Here is an 8327-nt window from a genome sequence, read left to right as displayed (position 1 = left end):
CAGGTTTGAACAAAAAAATTCAGATCTGGATCTGCACTCAGAGTTCAAACCTATGTCTAATGGCTTGATTTGGAGCTTTCCCAGGATTTCAGAGAGCTATAATTCACATCTGTGTTTCTAACTCCTTCGTGCATGATTGTTTGAATGTGCACTTTTGGAACAGGTCCATGTCTAATAGGCTAAATTGTAGTTCCCAAATCAGAAGCCACATGGTATTGCTATATAGCTCTTTATTTTTCCTCTTATTACATAGCCTTTAAGTAAGGTTCTGTCAGTCCAGCACATTGCATTAATACAAGGAACCAAAGTCTGCACTTTCAACCTACTTGCTATTGAACTCACAAATTTTGATTTCTACCAGGGATTTCGTAAAGCATTTGCACAATGACCACAATGGATACTTTTCTGCCAAGTAATAATTTATCAGAGTGTTGGAGCAGATGGGAATTATGCAGGGCCCACTAAGCTGCCCTAGTATGGTAAGAGTAGTTAAGGTATAGATTAGATTATTTTATTTTTAAAATAAATTGAGCCAAGCTAATTTTTATGTCAAGTGCGAGCTGCATTTATTCAGATTTTTCTCTATTTGTCTACTAATTAAATATTTCAGTTTCATGTTAACATATGTGAAAGCCTTGACAACAGCATTGCTTATTCCACATGTTAATTATGTATTTGCTCAGAGTATACTGATGAACTGTGTGCATTTCTCATGTTAAGTTTCATTTCTTGTCAAAGGAAAAGTGGAAATGTAAGTGGCTTGTGCTTTTAATTTTAGATTTTTTTTTTGCTTTAAAGCAATCTTGTACATGATTTCTCTGTACCATATGCGTTTGAAAATCTTTAGCTGGCAAGAAGTTTAAAAAGAAAGTAATACTTGCTTCTCAGAAAAGGATTTTTGAACAAAGCAAAGCAATTGTGCCTTTAATGAGAAAGTTAAATGAAACAAATGACAAGGCAAGCAAGAAAAAAACACAGCATCACACTCAAGGAATGCACAGGCACACAATAGCTTATGCAATATCCCCCATTTGTCAAAGTCAATAAATACAGAAATTTCATTGGAAATACTCATTATAATAGGCTGCTGGGCCTATAGCTCTGTAAGTGCAATCCACAAAGTTTTAGCATTCTTCCTAGTTTTCACCTGTAGGCAACTAAATTTCATCCCAGCTGCTAGCCCCAGCTGATCAGTTACCAGCTTTGTAAACGCCAGGCCCTGACTTGGTTTACCATTCATTCCTGAAAAAGGTATTTTGGGAAATGAATCTGTCAATGTCCCTAGATACGTTACACCTTTATAGTAGTGTATGTGTCAGTGTGTGTGTAGGCATGTATACATATCTATAAAAATCTACACTTCATGGAATTGTATGTACTTATGTGCATATAACATACACACTAGATATATATATATGCATAAAATTACCTTGTTTGGTAAACTATTTTACTGTCGTAATCACATAAAGCTTAAGTTTGGTCTATATAATTTTTTCCTAATACAAATTTCCAACCATTTTCTTATCTGTTTTTCTTTATGTTTCATTACAATGTTTGGGTTTGTACCCATTTGCATTTCAGAGGATAGTGCTGTCATGCCTGCTTTGTTGAGCAACATGGCTCCTTCCAGAGCTCCGCACGGCTGCTGGAAAGAGAAAATACATGCACTTTTGGGGAGTTCTTTTTCCTCTAGAAAGCATATGTAAAAAAAAAAAGGTTTCCCTCAGTTTTTTTCTCTCAGATGAGATAGTAATTAACAGTACGTGTTGGGCCATTCACTAAAGACTACGATAAATTATTCAGTTTTCAAACTAATGAACTGAATGGTTGACCTGAAAAAAAAAAGAGAGCAACTGTGTTCATCTTCCAGTTACGATTTTCCAGTTCAAAGATCATCTTAACTACTAGCTTCTTGATCCTGAAATGTGCTGAATGTATTGAAACTTGTTCCCCTTAATTCACATCTCCAGAGGTGCTCAGCACCTGGCAGCAGCAGGCCTGTAGAAAGCTGTCGAAATAATGAAAACAGCAATTTCCATGTATTTATTTACTTATTGTTTTCTGGTTGAAACAACAGGAAAGCAGCACTGCTTTGTCACTGCAGCTCCAGGTGATAGGATATTAAAAAAATCCAACACCTCACATAGCAAAACAAAATCAACACAAGAAATACATCGGCTTAGTTGGGCTTGCCAAGGTAACGTGGTACTAATCACAAAGTGTATTCTGAGACAATATTTAAGCATTGGAGACAAACTGCCCAGAGAGCTTTTGGAATCCTTATTGTCATCAGTGGGGTTCTAAAAACAGATAAGGTACACATATGTGCCAGGAATGACTACGTATTTTCAGACCCATATTAGGGCAGGGGAGTGAGTAGATGAACCCTTGAGGGACTTATTTTCTCTGAATCCATATCCAGGTTGCTCTGAATGCAAAAGCTTAGCCTCTGCTAAGGAATCTTACGACAGTCAAGGGCCATGACACTTCATTTGCTCTGCACCCGAAACTCCCACTGAAGCCAATTATTCAATCTAATTTAACAAAGACCACAGCTTCTCTGGCTGTGCAATTGTTGGTAACCATCAACAAACTGATTCATCTACAATTGGGCCAAATGTTACAAAATCTGTTTCTGAGTTCTTGTTTGTACCCCCATCATAAGATTACACCAAAATAAAAGCATGCAGTACTTGAACTAACTTCAAAGGCTGAGCTTGCACTTCTAGCTAGTTCAGCCTTTTTATTGGTTCATGTTTTCCATTTGGCTTCAACATCCTGTTCCTTACTGATGCCCTTCTAGAGTTTCATTTACAAATATTACGTCCCTGGTTAGCGAGCCATACTAATTAATACTGTGGTGGAGGCTATGGATTATAGTAATCTCATGCCTCCTGCTTGGAAAAACTCTGCAATTTTTCCAGACGTTTACATGTAATGCTGTATTGAACGTGGCCAAATTTGTCTTAGGAAAATGTATCCTGAACTCATTTAATCAAAATATATTTAACTAAGGTTGCTTATGCTGTTATCTATTGCCAGTTTTGTTAATCACGAAGCTCAAAAATTTCAGTGCAGTAGAAACCTGAGATCCACAATTTCCTAATTAGATTATTTCAAACAAAACGGTGAAGTTAAAACAGGCTGGTGTAAGTATACATATTTTTAAAAGTTTATGCCAATAACAAGTTTGTTAAGAAAACACGAGCAGATGATTTGACTACTTTCTGGAAGCTTCAAATGTCTGACTGTGCCTCACCTTTTGAACCTGAGACCACAATGTGATATGGATTTTAGCTCCACTGGGGATTTTGTAGCCAGAGACTCTCTGACTGCCAGGACTTCAAGCATTGCCAACCTTGTGATTGTAAAGAAAATCTACAATATTTGCAGGACCATCAAATATCAAATAAAAGCTATGCAGCCTTTACACAACATAGCAATCCTAGGTTCATAGGTTCTTCCAACACCAAAATAAACAAAAGTCATAACATTTTTTAGGAAGAGGGCATATATTTATCAGACCAGATGACATAACTGGAAGCAACAGACAAGCTTTCAGGCTCCCAATTTGTTCACCAGACCATAAAGAGGTCAAGAAAGAAATAATCTCTGGGGTACTTGTTATTTTATTTTTGGTATTAATCGTGTTCATGAACTCTCTTTTAATAAATGGACACAATTCAGCTGACATGACTGCAGTACGATGACACAACGAATCTGAAAAAGACACTCCCCACTCCTTTTAGACTGTCATTTCAGACCCAGAAAGGAAGACTTGACAGCATCTTGGAACGCTTACCATGTCATCACCTCAACATGAATTAAAACAGATTAACATGAGAGGTTTAGAAACCTGAGAAATGGTCAAAAACTTGCTGCAGGAAACAGTTGCAAAAGTGACACTTTACACATAACCTGGCTGTGGAAAACAGGACAGTCTTTTTTGTCAGAATGAGCTCAATATTTTACATGGTAAATTGAATAAAGGGCACCAATGCCTCTAGGTTAAATCCTACAGCTGCAAATTAGGTGTGACTGTCTCAGGCTGCAGTCCCTATCCTGAGCAAGGCCTCTTGTCCTCTCTACACAGCTTGGTCCTCTGAGAGGGGCACACTGAGCCAAGAGTTGCCCAGTGTAAGCATGTTGAACATAACCAAGGGGCCAAATGTAATACCTTCTGGACAGTAAATCTAATCTATCTGAAGGAAGCTTTCCCACTTCACAGCCACTGTTTTACATCCAGAGGTAAACTGGTCTGTCATCTTCTGTGAAAATTAATTATTTGAAGAAAATTACAGCTGTGTGAACAGCAAGAGTTGGCCACTTTCTGCTTTTCTGAAGCTCAGATGATCACTGGTCATATCTAGGAAAAACAGAAGCTAACAAAAGGTCTGGTCTAAACCCTATAAAGGCATGAATAACACTCCCTGCTTCAGTAGCTTTGGACTCCTGAAGGATACCCATCAAGGATATCCTGAAGGATACCTATCTGCTCAAACTTACTGTATGTAAGCATCCATGATTCAAGGAGGAGAGCACTAGTACATGTACCAGGTGCTTGTGCGTACAGACTCACCAGGATTGCTGGGCAGGTCCTGTAGACATTGCTTGACATATGATACCTGTAGATGATGTTTGGAGCTAGAGAATTTTCCTTGTGTGAAACTAAATCATACCACAACATATAAACCAAACTGTGCTTTGGAAAGGAGCATGAAAATCTTGGCCTTTTGTCCTCCTGTTAAGGTCCTTGCTTTCATTTTCAAAAGGAGGAATTTTGCTCCATTGCTGTTCTTACCCTGGACACTTCTTGGAGCTGAACCCAGGCTTAGGAATGCTTGAGGCATTCATCTGATGGTCTGATACCAAGATGGGACTGCAAAGAGTAAAGAATCTCAGTGCAAATACAGAGGAGAATAGAATCATAGAATGGTTTGGGTTGGAAGGGACCTTTAAGTTTATCTAGGTCCAACCCCCCTGCATGGGCAGGGACATCTCCCACTAGACCAGGTTACTCCAAGCCCCATCCAACCTGGTCTTGATCACTTCTGGGGAGGGGGCATCCACAGCTTCCCTGGGCAACCTGTTCCAGTGTCTTGCCACCCTCACTGTAAAGAATTTATTCCTAATGTCTAACCTAAATCTCCCTCTTCAGTTTGAAACTGTTCCCTGTGATCCTATCACTCCATGCACTTGTGAACAGTCCCCCCAAGCTTTCCTGCAGGCCCCCTTCAGGTTCTGGAAAGCTGCTATAAGATCTCCCTGGAGCCTTCTCTTCTCCAACAATTCCAACCCTGTCAGCCTGTCTTCATAGGAGTAAATGAACAATATTAAAACACATCTTTAATGACTTTATTTCCACTACAGACAGGCTACAGACCATTTCAAAACACAAAAGACAGAAGAATCCTGGCATCATTTCTAGGATTTTGACCTAGGCACAGGGACTGGAAGGAGGTGTTTTGTGTGGCTGCGGTTTTGGTTTTTTTCTAAGAAATCACATGATAATGTAGAATGTTTCTGGCAATTAATGATGAAGTTAGACTTGTTTAAGTTAAATTTGTAGGTAAGGATGAATCACAGAATCATTCCAGTTGGAAAAAACCTTTTAAGATCATTGAGTCCAACCACAAGACACACATATAGACACATACATAGAATATTACTTGCTCAAAAATCCAATTTACCTAAACAAGGTTTTCATGTTGCTAAAATAAGCAGTTTATGTTTCAGATAGGGCTCCAAACCTTGAGGACTTCAGAGTGAGAACAATTAATACAAAACTATATGCCACAAAAAAAGAGGGAGGGGAAAAAGTGTCACATGAGTGTTGATGTCTTGACTTCAAGTTAGGCACCTGGAAAATAGCTGAGTCTCTTGTTTTAACAACAGAACTTATGATGGTACCAAACACAGGACCATTCATGTAATTGTATCACTATTTGATGTGCACAAAAATACCAAAACCTGTCTCTCTGCAAGTTGAACAAAACTTGAGAAATTGCTTTTTTTTCTTTTTCTTTTCAGATTTTCCTATTTCAGAAGCATGCAATACAATCAACAAAGGCTTGTGAAATCACTGTCTGCTCCATTTATTCTGATTTGAACTTCTGGGTTTTTTTTCTCCTTTGTTTATAATAGGAAGTATAAAAATATTTTTCTTTCCCCTACTAATTTTGACTTTTTCCACTTAGGAATCATTGATTCACCCTCATTTTTTGTACAGCTGCCATTCCAATTCTGTTAAGTAACTTTTTGTGCCACAATATTTTTGTTTGTTCCACAGTACTATTGATTGATGTAGACAGAGCTGTGGTAAGAGAGTATTTGGTTAGTTAATTTCTGGCACAGAAAACAGAGGCGAGCACAAATGTATGCATTTTCATATGTGGCACACAGCATTGTTCCATTTTTTTTCTATTGTGATAGAGAGGTAGATTTTATACTAAATTAAACTATTTAGAAATGCAGCTGGCTCAGGGGACTGCTGATGTCCCATGTGATCTTTTTCCAGTAGATTTTTTGGTTCTAATTTGATCCAGATTATTATTATCTAAAGACATTTTGTGGCATATGCAAAATCACTTGATTGTCACAGTCCCATTCCTAGTCGGCTCCAGTCCACACCACAGACAGTTCAGTCCTAAGTATCACAGCTGGCACTCTTTGTGGAAAAGACACTGTGGATTCACTGCCTAAATTGTCTCACACTAGAGTAGAGGTGAATTTTATTTTGTAGAATCATAGAATGGTTTGATTTGCAAGACCTTAAGTTAATCTCGTTCCAAGTCCCCTGCATTGGCAGGGACACCTCCCAGCTGCTGAGAGCCCCATCCAACCTGGCCTTGAACGCCTCCAGGGAAAGGTCATCCACAGCTTCCATGGGCAACCTGTGCCAGTGTCTCACCAACCTCACACTAAAGAATTTCTCCCTAACGTCTAATGTAAATATACCCTCCTTCAGCTCAAAACCATTACCCCATGTCCTATCACTACATACCCTGGTAAAAAGCCCCTCCCCAGCTTTCCTGTAGGCTCCCTTCAGGTACTGGAAGGCCACTATAAGGTCTTCCTGGAGCCTTCTCTTCTCTAGGCTGAACAACCCCAATTATCTCAGCCTGTCTCCATAGCAGAGGTGCTCCAGCCCTCTGATCATCTTTGTGACCTTTCTCTGGACTCGCTCCTAGAGCTCTATGTCCTTCCTGTATTAAGGCCCCAGAACTGGACACAGCACTCCAGGTGGGGTCTCACAAGTGTGCAGTATAAGGGGAGAACCACCTCCCTTGACCTGGTCATGCTTCTTTTGTTGCAGCCCAGGACACAGGTGGCTTTCTGGACTGCAACTACACATTGCCAGCTCACGCTGAGCTTTTCATCAACCAGCACCCCCAGGTCCTTCTCCTCAGGGCTGTTCTCAACCCATTCTCCCCCCAGCCTGTATTTGTGCTTGGGATTGCCTGAATCCATGTGCAGGACCTTGCACTTAGCCTTGTTGAACTTCCTGAGGTTGGCATAGGCCCACATCTCAAGCCTGTCAGGGTGCCTCTGGATGGCCTTCCTTCCTTTCAGCGTGTTGAACTCACCACACACTCTGGTGTCATCAGCAGACTTGCTGAGCGTGCACTTGATCCCACCGTCCAAGTCACTGGGGACTGACCCTTGGGGAACACCACTGACCATCACTGGTCTCCATCTGGACATTGAGCTGTTGATCACTACTCTCCAGTGCGACCATCCAGCCAACTCCTTATCCACTGAGTGGTCCTTCCATCAAATCAGTATCTTTCTCATTTTCAGATCAGGATGTCATGTGGGAGAGCATAGAAGGCCTTGCACAAGTCCAAGTGATGACATCAGCTGCTCTTCCCCTGTCCAGCCACGTTGTGACCTCATCATGAAAGGCCACCAAATTTGTCAGGCATGATTTGTCCTTGGTGAAGCCTTGTTGGTTGCCACCAACCACCTCCACATTTTCCATGTGCCTTAGCAGAGCCTTCAGGAGGATCTGCTCCATGATCTTGCTGGGCACAGAGGTGAGACTGACTGGCCTGTAGTCAATTGAGGACAAAGAAGAAATGATTTAGCATTAATGCCTTCCCTCCTCAAAAGATCATCCCTTTCATGGCCACCATGAAGAGCTGTCAACTGTTGCTACTCCACACTATTTTGGAAAGGAAAAGAGGACTGCATATTATAGTTTGGTATCTGTGACAACTTTTGAACTAATATTCATGTCCAAAAGACAACTGGAGCAGGTGTCAGAAACCCTAGGCACTGGGTGGACGCAGTGTTTTCAGAAAGTTGATTTGCTTTGATGCATTTGG

This window comes from Chaetura pelagica, unplaced genomic scaffold (assembly GCF_000747805.2).
Source record: "Chaetura pelagica isolate M959 unplaced genomic scaffold, ChaPel_1.0 scaffold76, whole genome shotgun sequence".
Classification (NCBI taxonomy): domain Eukaryota; kingdom Metazoa; phylum Chordata; class Aves; order Apodiformes; family Apodidae; genus Chaetura; species Chaetura pelagica.
Note: the sequence above shows the minus strand (reverse complement) of the source record.